General features: G+C 37.6%; 1 long non-coding RNA gene across 1 annotated transcript; it reads left to right on the forward strand.

The window, feature by feature from the left end:
* The first annotated feature begins 282 nt into the window (after positions 1-282).
* LOC121243117 lies at positions 283-9,378 on the forward strand. Its single transcript, XR_005936066.1, has 3 exons — positions 283-379; positions 881-1,076; positions 9,351-9,378. It is a non-coding gene; the product is annotated as an uncharacterized LOC121243117 (long non-coding RNA).
* Positions 9,379-13,824: the final 4,446 nt, after the last annotated feature.

Raw genomic sequence — 13,824 nt, forward strand, 5'->3', positions numbered from 1 at the left:
GCGCAGACTTGTTACATTACGAGACAATTCCAACGGCTAGAAAATTTTGAAAGCCCGGTGGTTTTAAATTTTTTTCGAGCAATTAGTAACAACGGCTAGAAAATTTAAAAAGGAAACATAGGCGTTGGTTTTCACATCCGCATCATTGTTCATGCTCCTCCATAATTGAGCAATCCTGTGCCCGTGGTCCTTGGGTTCGACGAGGTGGCCGCCGTAGACGCTAAAGAATGAGACGCGCAATCCTCGTCTTTACATTTTTCTGTCTTTGGCACATTGCTCTTCTTACTGAGATTTGAGGCATTTTTGGCTCTCTCTCATGAACAAACAAAGAGAAATGGCTTCCGGAGTTCTTTATACTCCGCAACCCAGAGGCCCAGAGGTACTCCCGATTCCCTTTTTAGTTTTGTGTGAAATGTAAACCACTGTTTTTAATTTCTCTCCCACCATTGGATTGCGTCTGCAGCTGGGTTTTCTTTTATAATCAGTTTCTTTTTAATCTCTTAGCAAGATTTGTAACATTTGGGTTTTGATTTCTATAGGAGAAATCTTATTGAATCTGAAAGGGGCTTTTCTTTTTCAACCGTATTCGGATGATCGACTCTTGAAATTTGTTAAGTGAATTTAGTAGAGCCATATGAATATAGTTTCTTTTGATTCTTTTAGTTTCTTCTTCAGCTGCGTATCTTCAGACCCTGTAACAGCTTGATCATGAAATCCCCAAGAAACTTATCAGTTCGTTCGTTCTTATCTTTTTGGTGGTTTAGTTCAAAATATTCTCATATATCTTTTTATATTTCATATAACTTCTGGTTGATTATTAATTTTTAATTGGATTTCAGCAAATGTAGTTGCATTTATCTGGACTCTGTATCTCTAACAGGACCTCGGGCGTGAAGAATACAAAGTCTCTGTCCCTATCAAAATCCTCAAAATGACCATTCCTCTGATTTTGACAGACAGGGAAAAGAGCTTCAACGGTTCTTATGGGAGCTGTTTTGAGGACAAATAACCGAGTCTTTTTGGTCTCCCTGTCTTCTTTATTTGGATTGTCGTCTCTTGTGGACGGACTACTCAAGGTAACTCTCTTTTCATCCCAGACAAACTACTTATCATAGTATTTTGATCCATTTAATTTGAAATTGAAAATATGAAATGTTTAAGTCTTTTTACTCCATAACATCGACTAAAGTATTGGTACTTTTAATGAAATTGATAGTTATATGTTTATGTTATTTCAAACATTGAAATTAATGGATACCATCTTGTTCCAGACATTTTATATCAATAGGTGCTATCTTTTTTCGAGTGTTGGGGATTAATTTGTTGCAGCCTTGGATATGCTGAACAAAAAGGGGTACGTGCTATTTATTATTGTCATGGATGCTCTTAGTAGAATGTTGGATGGAGGCTTATGTTGGTAGATTTCTATTAGGCTTTTGGGTGGGATGCTCTAACAGTCCTTTCAATGGTTTCCCATCTACTTTTGCAAACGATATCCTACCTGTTTGTAATATGTGTTGGGTAAAAGTGTGCACTAGGTGCAAGGAGAGGTTGTAAGTCAACTAAAGAAGTATGCATAGAAGCCCACATGAAGGAAGCTGAGGAATGACTGTGAGTAGGTAAAACACATCATCTAGTGAGATCAAGTGACATTATCAACAAAGAGTTTCTATGCAATAGAGCTTATCGCGAAAGAGATTTACACCAACAAAACAAGTCTTGTAGAGAAAGGGCACTGCCATCCTCTGTATCGTGCTCAAACATAATGGTTCCCATATTGATTCTGTAGTGACATTGGAATATCGAAACTCCATATGAAAATCACTCGATAGTCAGTATGAGAATAGAGGATTCCAACAAAATTAGGATTCTCTACCCCGATAGACTCGAGGGCATGTCTTTGTACGATACTGCAAGCTAGCAGTATCCTCGAAGCGTTCGGCAGCAACTAAGTCAAAGCCAAACATAGATAGTGTGGAACATTTCGGATGGGTGTAGAAAGGAAGCCTTAGTCCCATTGAGAGTATTTCAATATAACTAAGTCAGAGTTGACTATGCTGTTGAGGGGCTCAGGGAGAATCAAACGAAAGAAGTCCAAAATCTCGAACCATTCTCCTGTAGAGTCAAACTCTGCCTGAGTGGTTGTCTCCATCCAACAAGCCCCTTTTAATGGCTACAAGATGGATTGTATTAGCTATGATGGCAATTTGTGAGTTGTACCCTTAGGCATCTCCTTGAAATTTTCCAAATGCCCTTGTATAGTAAAACCTCTGTACGTTTACCAATTCTATCAATTAATTTGTTAATCAATATTTATGCAATTATTCAATAAGAACATAATTAATATAAAATAAATCAATTGCATAACATAGAAGGCAGTAATGAATGGAAACCCTTTAAAAAACTCTTTAAAGGTAAAACCTTGCAGGGGCAGCCTACCCAGAAAACGTCAATCCACACTATTTGAAATCTTTTACTAGTAAGTTTCAATTACAAAATATTTGTCAATTGACACTCTTACTTGACCAGCCAGAGTAGCTGCCAAAACTTCTGACAATCTTCAAATATTGACTTTTCAACTAGAACTCAATGGTTGAAATGATCATACTATCTGAACCTCAGATTACGATCACACTCTTTGAAATAAACAATATGAAAATGCTCAAGGAATTTTTCTCACGAAAATAAGCATTTGGAAGTGCTGTAAAAATCTCCAGAATTGAATCTTTTACCATTTCCTAATTAATTTGACAGTTTAAATATATTTTGGTAAGAAGTTTCTAAGTTCGAGTGAAATTCTGCTAACGGATTAAATCTGTTGCAACGGCTTCACTAATTGTTTGCTAACAGCAAGAAACTATCTCCACAACCTTGTAGCAGCTTCAAATTCAAACTCTTCAATGGTTAAGATAAGAACCTTGACACTTAGAATTACATGCTTTTACTTATCTAAAACATTTAATTACAAACTCCAAACAAATTCAAAATATTTTACACTCAACAACTCACATAATTTAAACTGATCTTAGTCATCTAGCGCTAGCAAACTCTTGAAATTCACATTTTCAATCTCCCTCTTTAGTGGATTGGTGACAAAATCAAGTACTTGTTGAATGTAACTTGAACCAATCAATAACTTAGAAAACACCACAAGAAAAACATAAATCCAAACACACAAGTAGCAACATGAAAGTAGTTACTGAAATCTTAGACAAACATCATAGTCATAGTCATGTCTAGCAAAAGTACCAAATCTAACCAACAACAGATCAGAAAGGTAAGATTGTACTTGTTACAAAAGATGGCTGAACCAACCTGTCATTCGCTTGAACACAGCCAGAGTGTACAACAGTTATGTCCTTCTCTAATTTGAGCTAATTGGCTTCCAAGTTGGCAGCAATAGTATCAATCTTCTGTGAGAGCAGAGTTTTCTACTCCAGGACCAGGGAAGAGGGCATTGATGTCTCATGAGGGGATGAGGTGGACTCTGTAGTTTGAGCTTGCTTCTTGGACAGTTGGGCCTCAAACTTTTCTACTGTGATGGTAGAGATAGAACTAGCCATCTTTATAGTTGGCTAATTTACCTTGAGAGGGACCTTGGCCTTAGTGGCCAACTTAGTAATTAACCCCCCCAAATGGTAGATTTGCTCCTTATCAACATGAGCTCAATGAATAATATCCACAACATGCTTGGGGAAGTTAATAGACACTCTCGTGGCTAGTGCATACATGAAATAAGCTCTCTCTAAAAGAAGCTCGATCTAACAACTGATAGCATTATTTTTGCTAATAGACGCAATTGGGGAAGCAAAACACTCATAGGCAGCCTTGGAACCTTGGGGTTCCATTTAAGTCCTTAAGGACCGACAAAAAGATTTCTCATAGCAGTTTTAGTTGGCGCCCCCATACCTGGATATGGGTAAAAAGGAGACGCAACTACTGGTAAGTCATATAACTCTCTAATGGTGGTTCCCCTAACAATAGAGGTAATACACTATGGTCCTCCAATTTAAAGTGGGCTATGTTGGAGTAAAACTCCTTAACAATTTCAACAAACTGAGTAGGGGAGGAGTGAAGTTTTTGCCAATGCCTATCCACAAAGATTCTTCTAATAATATTAAACTCAGTAGGGGAAAATCAACTAAGCTTACATCTCTTTCACCCAAGACAGGTTGGTGCGAGAAGATGTTTCTATAAGCCTCTTCAGCCTTAGAAGTAGTGAATCGTTCATACTCTGCATCAATTATGTAGGGTGTTGGAGAGGTTATAGGAATTTCTTCCTCACTGGAGGAATTCTCAGGAGTTGCCATATGGTTGACCTTCTCCTCCTATTAGCCCGAGTCTTTGGACCTCATTTGGAAAGGATTATGTACATTGTTATACTCAACAAGTAGGAGATCTAGACCCATGTTGAGTATTGTTTGGGAAATGAGGATACAACTACTCTTGACAAGACCAACCCACAACCATTAAGACCCTAAACTCTACAATGCACTTTGATTTAAGTGAGGAATGAGCAATGGAATGCATGCAGACAACTGAAAAAAGGAAAGCAAAAAATGATAGTTGAGGTAAACGGCAAGCACTTGGTGGACAACAAATAGAAAACCAAAGGGTAAAATACAAGAACACACCAAAAACCATCCTAAATACATAAGGTTTAGAAGAAATATAGAGCCCAAACATAATGGTCGACTGATTCAAAACCCCATCAAGCAAAAGTCAAAACAAAAACTCCAAAATCTCAACTAGAGACCGAAAACCCCCAAATGGCTTGTTGAACCCAAGGTTTCAAGTTTCATATAATTACATATGGATTTTGATTTTGATGATAACAAATGAATTCAAGCATAAAAGGAGTCTCAAGCTCAAATTGTCTACACAATGAAGCTAAGCACATCAATGAACCAAGTATGAGCAAGAAAGGGAACAAGCTTACAAATAAAGGACCCAAAGAACTTGGGTACAAGAAAAATTATTTTAATTGTTTTGTAGGTATGCATGAAGCAGATAAATGGTTTTTAGATAAGTGGATGTTCAAAACATTTGGAGATATCAAGAAAGATCATCAAAACTTAATGCAAGATGTAACCAAACAGTGAAAATTTGTGAAAGATCATCTAGTAGAGCAAATTCTATGAGAATCTTCACGATGTGCAAGTACTTGATCATCTCTTAAAAATATTTACAATCATACTGTTTTTATTGTTTTTCTATCTAAGATTGAACCCAAAAATATTAATGAAACACTTCTTGATAAATCTTGGATTCTAGTTATGCAAGAAGAGCTAAATCAATTTGAAAGAAATGATGTTTGGACACTTGTCCCTAGACCCAAAAATCATACTGTTATTAGAACAAAATAGGTTTTTAGAAATAAGAAAGATGAGTTTGGAGTTATCACTAGAAACAAGGCTCAACTTGTAGCCCAAGGTTTCAATGAAGAAGAAGGAATCAATTATGATGAGACATATGAACCGATTGCAAGATTATATGCTATTCAAATGCTACTTGCTTATGCTTGTTATAAAGATTTCAAACTTTTTCAAATGGATGTTAAAAGTGCATTCTTAAATAGTTTTATAAATGAAGAGGTATATATTGAGCAACCTCTAGGTTTTGAAAATTATATTTCTTTAAATCATGTTTTCAAGCTCACAAAAGCACTAGATGGACTCAAACAAGCCCCTAGAGCTTGGTATGAGGACTTAGTGGTTTCTTGATTAAAAAATATTTTTTAAGAGGTAAAATCGAAAAATCGATACAACTCTTTTCATCAAACGTGAAAAATATGATATTCTTTTGACTCAGATTTATCTAGATGATATAATATTTGGTGCTACTAATAAAAATATGTACCAAGTTTATTAGCATGATGGGAGAACTTAACTTCTTTCTTTGATGTTGACTCCTAATGTTGACTTAGTATTTTTCGCGTAATGGATTCCTGATTTAGCCGCCTGGGTCTGCAGAGATAGTGCAGCAAGTCCTTGAGCCCCGCCTGAGTCCTGCCTAGATTAACTCTACCAACTTTTGCATAAATTTGAATGCTCTAGGTAATAGAAAAGACCATTTACCATTTTCACCTTTTGAATACTCATAGAACAATTTCTCACATTGCTCATTGACTTAGTTTTTGTTTATCCAGAACGATAGCATGGTCGAGCAGCATTCTTCCAATAATGTTTTAGATTTATTCAAATTTATACAAAAGTTGGTAGAGTTAATCTAGGCAGGACTCAGGCGGGGCTCAAGGACTTGCTGCACTATCTCAGCAGACCCAGGCGGCTCGAGCTTTACAGCATTTGTTGGGACCCGGGTAGGACTCGAGAATTTAGAAGGAGATAATGAAACTTACCTTGTAAAAAACCAATGGCTGCAACCAGAAGACAATCCTCCATGAATTCTGCAAGGCATGTCTCCATGAATTATGCAACAAATCGTGCAATGACTAACACTTTTGCAATGGCTAATTATGAAAAATATACAGACCTTTATGTAGGGAACCAGGCGGCTCAAGGTTTTTCAGCATTTGTCCGGACCTGGGCAACTCTAATTATTCAACTTTCCTCAGTTTCTACAAATGCACCATTTTCATCAGTCCATTGGCATTTCTTATTGCGATTCCTTTTTAATAATGTCAGAAGGGGGAGAAGTTTTAGTCTAGAACATATTAACATGCTCTTTCCAACACTTTATTTGTTAAACTTGTTTAGATATGCTTGGAATTATGTTTATCTATTGCTTGAAAAACTAACACATATTCTCATGGGGGGCTTAAGTATTACTACTGGCTTCAGAGTTCTACTAAGTATTTGTCATAATAAAAAAGGGGGAGATTGTTGAACCCAAGGTTTCAAGTTTTATACAATTACATATCTATATATGAATTTTGATTTTGATGATAACAAATGAATTCAGGCATAAATGAGTCTCAACCTCAAATTGTCTCCACAATGAAGCTAAGCACATCAATGAACCAAGTATGAGCAAAAAAAGGAACAAGCTTACAAATAAAGCTCTTAGAATAATTTTGTATATCTCTTGATAAAATTTGAAATTGGATTAAGGCGCAAAACTAATATTTTCTCATAAAACATCAAATTGTATTTTTCATATGTGCATGACATATTTGAATATTAAAAGTTTGAAACTTGAATTTTTGAAAGATAATTAATTGTCACCTTTCACAAGTGCATACTTTGATTTGAATATTTTGAAAAGTGAATGATTGTTGTCTTTGACAATTGTAAAAAGTAAAACTTTGATTTGAAAATTTTTAAAAAGAAAATGATGTCTTTGACAATTACGAAAAGTAAAACTTTAATTTGAAAATTTTGAAAAGTGAATGACGTTTTTTTTTATAATTTCAATTATTTAAATATCTAGAAAAGTGAATGAAACAGTCTTTGTCAATTTCAAGAAAGTGAAACTTTGATTTGAATATAAATGATGTTGTCTTTGACAATTACAAAAAGTAAAACTTTGATTTGAAAATTTTGAAAAGTGGATGATGTTGATGTTGTCTTTGACATATGAATCTTTTAAAATTTGAAAAAAAAGTCTCATATACCTATAAATAGCTTATTTGAGATCTTCAAATCAAGAACACAACAACAAGAGCACATTTACATCAATTGCAAGTTTTACAACATCCATTCAAAGCTTTTAATCTCTGTTCTCTAAGGATTGAGCCTTAACCCTTATTCATTTTGAGAGATATATAGTTTTGTCCTGTATTATTCTTATTCCACTCATTGAGAAGTATTTTTTGATAACTTACCCACAATTAGCTCTTGTATCAATGAAAAGTGTGTATAACCCTTGTATGTGTAGAAGATGTTCTACACTGAGAATAGACGTCGAGTCACCATGTGTAAGCTTATTGATTGTGTTCTACACGGATTCTTTATAACGATACTACTCAAAGTTCTATCTCCCACCTAAAAGAGTTTGGATAGTGAATATGAGAATCCTTAACGGATAGATTGAGGTGAGGACGTAGGCAGTGGGGCTAAACTTCGTTAAAACACTGAGTTTGTTTTCTCTTACCCTTACTCTTTATATTTATTGCTGATTCGTATTTTATTCATGTTTTATATTGTGTATTTAATGTATATATTTTAAATACAATCCAATTCAACTCCCCTTCTTGTCTAAGTCATCTGGGCAACATGGGTGAAAAATGTACCCTAGAAATAAAAGAGGGAAGATAGTGCCGGAGAAGTGTGTATAAACAATAATATTGTTTTGTTTTGTTTTTTTTTTTTACTTTGACAATAGGTAGCCATTTCAGATGTACCTGGTCTAATTTACTGGTTCCTTACTAGTGCCTCCAACAATACAACCTTCACTTTTTTCTTCTCAACAAACCAAAAGTAAACAAGTTAGTCGTGGTTCATCAAGCCTCCAAGCAACTAAAAGATCAACAACTACAAAAGTGAACTTTCACCCTCAAAGTACAATCTAGTTGTGAAGTGAAAATTCAAAATTCAAGCATGTTTGCATATTGCTAAGAAACAATTAGTAAAGAGAACCCATTTTGACATTTACTCTTCAACTAGTCATTAGGCCTTTGGGATTTATGTTACCAACTGCCTCATAAATTTAGCTTTGATACACCTGAATTAGACTTCCAGGTTAGGTTGTCTCATTCTGACACCATGGCTGACAATCATAGTGTTCATGACAAACTAAAAAATGATGATGTTCAAAATAATCCATTGAGAATTTTGCATGATTATTTGCACCAAACAAGGACAAGTACTCCATCTTGCATGATTTTTCCTATGAATATAGGGAATTTTGATTTAAAGCTTGGAGTAAGTAATTCAATTTCTTCTCAAGATTCATGCTTAGACTCAGAAAGTTCTTATTTGCATTTAAAAGAATCTGAAGAGGTTTTTGTAACTTTGCAAAACCAAACTGTCAATGATGATGTTGTTAGATTATAGTTGTTCCCATTCTTTTTGAGGAAAAAGCTAAAAATAACTTAATTCCTTGAGACCAAGATCTATTGGCACATGGCAATAAATGTAAAGAAAATTTTTTTCAAAAATTTTGCCTACTCACGGGACTAACACTCTTCACATAAACATTATGAATTTTTCTCAAAAAAAAAAAATGAGATTTTTTTTTTAGTATTGGGAGCATTTTAAGGAATTATTGCTAACTTGCCCACATCATGGCTATGAGACTTAGCCCACCATTTTTCTATGAAGGTTTAACTTCTCAAATGGGCCAGTTTGTAGAGATGATGTGTAATGTTGAATTTTTAAATAAAGATCCTAATGATGATTGGGACTATTCTGATGAATTGGCTGAAAATGCCCAATCTTGGGACAACATAGGTCGTTTTGTTCGGTCAAATAAGTCCACTCAAGAAGGTATGTATGTATGTCCTCAAAGAAAATAATGATGTGAATCCTAAGACAGCTAGTTTGTAATGGAGGAATGAGTCCAGTTTGTAATGTCTCCTCAAGGGTTTCTTATGTGGAGGCACAAAAGGAGTAGAAACAGAACGCCCTTGAGGATTTTGATGTGAATTGGACTCATTCCTCCAACTAAAGTTCGGGTGATTCCTCCATTCCTCCATCTAGGATTATATGTTTCAGAATAAGAGGAAAAAAAGGTCATTTATATTAATGGCATTTGCTTGTTGGTGCAACACCTCTTTAAAAGCAGAGATTGTTGGACAATCCTGAGTTAGGTACCCACTAGTCTCACATATGCCACAATTTTTTTCTTGGACAATGACCTTAACTGAATTTACCTTCCTAAGTTTGATGGACTCGACTTTTCTAGTCAAACTAGTTATCCCTTTTTTTTTAAAAATAAAAATAAAAAATAGTCAGGGCCCCATGTCCAATAGTGGCTCCTACCCTAAGTTTATTAAAGACTCTCTCACTTGTGGCAGAGGAAAACCGCGATAACAAGTCACAAGCTCCTAAGTTTTCAAAACCAAACAATAAACGCCCAAAACCAAGTGCTATAATAGACCAAGCTCTAGAAAAAAAAAACCTCTAAAACAATTAAAGCAAAGAAAAAAAAATCAATGAATTAACATCATAAATAAGAAATTCCCCAATGATCAGTCCACAAAGCCTCCCCGATCCAGTTTCTGAGCCAACAAAGTGTATAGTATTATTTTGAGCTCCCTCCTTAGCTAAAAAATCAGCAACCATGTTTCCTTCTCTATAAATATGACATATGCGGCACTGAAGAATCCTAAACAACTCTTTGATTTCTTCCCAAAAATCCCACATATACCAAAAGTTACATACACCAGTTTGAATCCATCCTACCACTACTGAAGAGTCTGATTCCACCAAAACTTATTGAGTCCAAGTTGTTGAGCTAATTGCAAACCATCAAGCAATGCCAATCCTTCAGCCACAGTGTTCATCGACACACCATAAAACTTCGCAAAACTGGCTACTGCATATCCACCTACATCCCGTGTAATACCTCCTCCACCTGCTGCACCTGGGTTTCCAGCCGAGCTGCCATCCACGTTTAATGTAAAACAATCCCTTCTCAGTCTTCTCCATGCCATTGCTCTAGGAATACGATTGATTATCGGTGCAAGAGGGCAATTCAATTCCATTAGAAGTTGTAGGTCCTTACTCTGACATTTGAACCGTCTCACTTGTGAACATATGTCCAGGAAATTTCTTTCCACAATCCGCACCACTACACACCAATTCGCAGACACTTCCTCCATTCTTGCTGCATACCGTGATCTCCACAATGCTGCATAAATTAATATTGGCATGATCCCCGACAGACTCCTGCTTGAGAAGACAAAGATGCCCGAGACCACCAAAGATTTAAAACATCTTGCCATGACCGCACTTAAGGTAACTTGATTCCACAAACAGTAGCAAAATAATCCCATACTTTTGATGGCACATTTCCTTCACACAGTACATGGTCAAACTAGCTCTCCTAACATTCACATCATCATTTCCTATGAGGACATACATACCTTCTTGTGACATGGTATTAGGCTTGGACTTATTTGACCGATTAGAACGATCTGTGTTGTCCCAAGATTGGGCATTTTCAGCCAAGCATCATCTCTACAAACTGGCATTTAAAAAGCTAAACCTTCATAGAATAAACTAATGATGTGCCAAGTCTCATAGCCATGATGTGGGCATCAATAATTTCATAAAAAGCTCCCAACATTGAAAAAAAGTCTCATTTTCTTTTTCGAAAAAATTCATAATGTTTTTGCGAAGAGTGTTGGTCATGTGAGTAGGAAAAAACTTTTACAAAATTTCTCTTTGATTTCTTTCCATGTGCCAATAGATTTTGGTCTCAAGGGATTAAGCCAATTTTTAGTTTTTTCCTTCAAAGAGGATGGGAACAACTTTTTTCAAACAACATCATCATTCAAAGTTTGGTTTTGCAAAGTTGCACAAACCTCTTCAGATTCTTTTAAATGCAAATAAGAACTTTATGAGTCCAAGCCAAGAAACTTGGGAAGTAATTGTATTACTCCAGGCTTTAAATCAAATTCCCCATATTTGTAGGAAAAATCATGCAAGATGGAGTACCTGTCCTTGTTAGTTGCAAATAATCACTCAAAGTTCTCATTGGTGGATTATATTGAACATGATCATTTTCGAGGTCGTCATGAACATATATGATTGTCAGCCATGGTATCAGAATGAGAATCTTGGAATCCCCAAACAACTTAACAGATAATTTTCCAAAAGGGTGGCTGGGACTTCGTCATTAAGAGGGTGGTCGCCGTTTCTTTTGAAAACCACGTCGTGGAGATGGAGCACCAAGCGAGAGGCTGGGACTCCGTCTAGATGTTGTAGTTGGCGAGGGTTCGAGAGGTCTGCAACCTTCAACCCTTGCAACTGGGGAGGTCACTAATGAAGCTCGTCGAACTAAGGTGACCGCACAAGCGCCCGATGCAAATTGATGGAGATCATCCTCCCTTCGGCCCGACTAAAAACTGGGGGACCGAGGGGGAGTGCCACGCAGAAGCCATCAGCCAAGTGTCAAGTGTTTGTCTCGTTTCTTCCATGAGGTTTGCCAACTTCTTTTCTTTTTTTTTTTTCTATAGTTTCCCTTTCTTTCGTTGCTTCCTAGATTCCTTTTACACTCCATTCCACATTGGCCTCTCTTGTTGTTAGGGTTCGTCTCATCTGGTAGCCTTAATTGTGGATGGCCAAGAGGCCATTTGGCAGGAAAACCAAGCCCTCACTTGATGATCTAGACTACCCTACGGCACACTCACAGTGAGAGGGATGAGAGCAACGACTGGAGAAAGAGTTGAGGAAGGTAGGAATTGCATTGGAGGAGGGTAGCAAGAAAACTAAGAAGCTAGTCACAGTCGAAAGATGCTAAAGGAGAAGACGAGGGAAGATGCCCAGGGGATGGGGCTTGGAGCGATTTATGACAAATGTAAGATGTCACCTACCGCCTGAATAGCCAGCTGAAGTTGCTCATGGGCGTTCGCGATATCGCGTGGGCGCGTGGGTGTGCTGAGGTCCTTGGGTCGATGCGGACCACATTTTGGAGAGTTCACAGCTATTTTTGTAAACTTTCAAGAAATATTTGCGCAATCTTGACCTTACTTGGTTGTTAGAGAAACCTTTGTGTTTGGTCGCAAGCTGGGGATGGACATGATCCTGAATGCTTTTATGGGTCTTGCCTTCCCAGCCATGTCCTCTAGAACACGGAAGCCCTAAGCTTGACATCCCTGAGGTCGACGCTGCTGATGCTGAGGTCTCTGAGTGTGGTGCTTGCTGTTACGCTATCCTAGCTTCTCTCTGTTGTTGTTGTTATTTTATTTTGCTCTTCTTTCTCTTTATTTTTGTAAATGTATATACTTGTGCATTGTTGCCATGTGGCTTGTGTAGTTTTTGATCATTAATGGAAACTGCCTTATACTTTTTGTTTTGCCAGGATACTTGCCTTTGCGTATTCTTCTCTGGTGTTTTCCTCCTCCTCCTTCTTCTTCTTCCCTCTTTTCTTTTTTATGGCCAGCCTAGGGGGTTTTGTTGCAAGAAACCATGGGCTTGTTGTTAGACAAGGGGATTGTCATCATGCTTTACGGTCCACCCCACTCCTGCTCGATGATGCTTATGAGGAAGATAAGTCTTCGCTTTTCGGGCAGTTGAGGACTGGCCCTCACTCCAGAATCATCCCTTTAGTACCTTGCAGGGAGGTAAGTTCAGATAGTGAAATAGTTAGTCTTCTCTTCACTGCGATAGGGGATGGGATAAGTTGTTCAAGCCGCCAGGGGCCATGACCCGCACTTCATGGTGGCAGGGATAGCCTAGTTCTCCCCTTCAGTCCAGCGGAAGGTACCCCATTTGGGAAATTTGAGATTGGAGCTACTCCCCTTAGTTGTTATTGCAAGGAAGGGAAGTGTTGGGTCAGGCTGGCACTAAGTCCACTCTTCGTTACGGAGGGGTCAGGCTAAGTCATTTGAGCAGTCGAGGGGGCAGGACCTACCACTCTCTTATTCCGGGGGAGTTACGTTGTTTGGGCAATTTGGGATTGGACACACTCCCGAGTGTTGATGCTCTCAAGGTATATTGTCTTTGGGTGGTTGAGGCTAGCCTGCATTTCGCTGAGGGAAGGATGAAGAAGCCTCTATGTACTCATCCCTTTGGTACCCGCAGGGAAGGTACATTTATCTGACAAAGATGGGGGGTCGGGATAAGTTGTTCGGGCCACCGGGGGGAAGGACCCACCCTCCATCGCTAGATGGGTAGAACGGCCTTCAGCCTAACTCTCCCCTTGATCCCTTAGGAGGTATGGTATTCGGGCAGTTCGAGATCGTCTTGTTGGTATTTT

The sequence above is a fragment of the Juglans microcarpa x Juglans regia genome, chromosome 8D (genome assembly GCF_004785595.1).
Source record: "Juglans microcarpa x Juglans regia isolate MS1-56 chromosome 8D, Jm3101_v1.0, whole genome shotgun sequence".
NCBI classification, from domain to species: domain Eukaryota; kingdom Viridiplantae; phylum Streptophyta; class Magnoliopsida; order Fagales; family Juglandaceae; genus Juglans; species Juglans microcarpa x Juglans regia.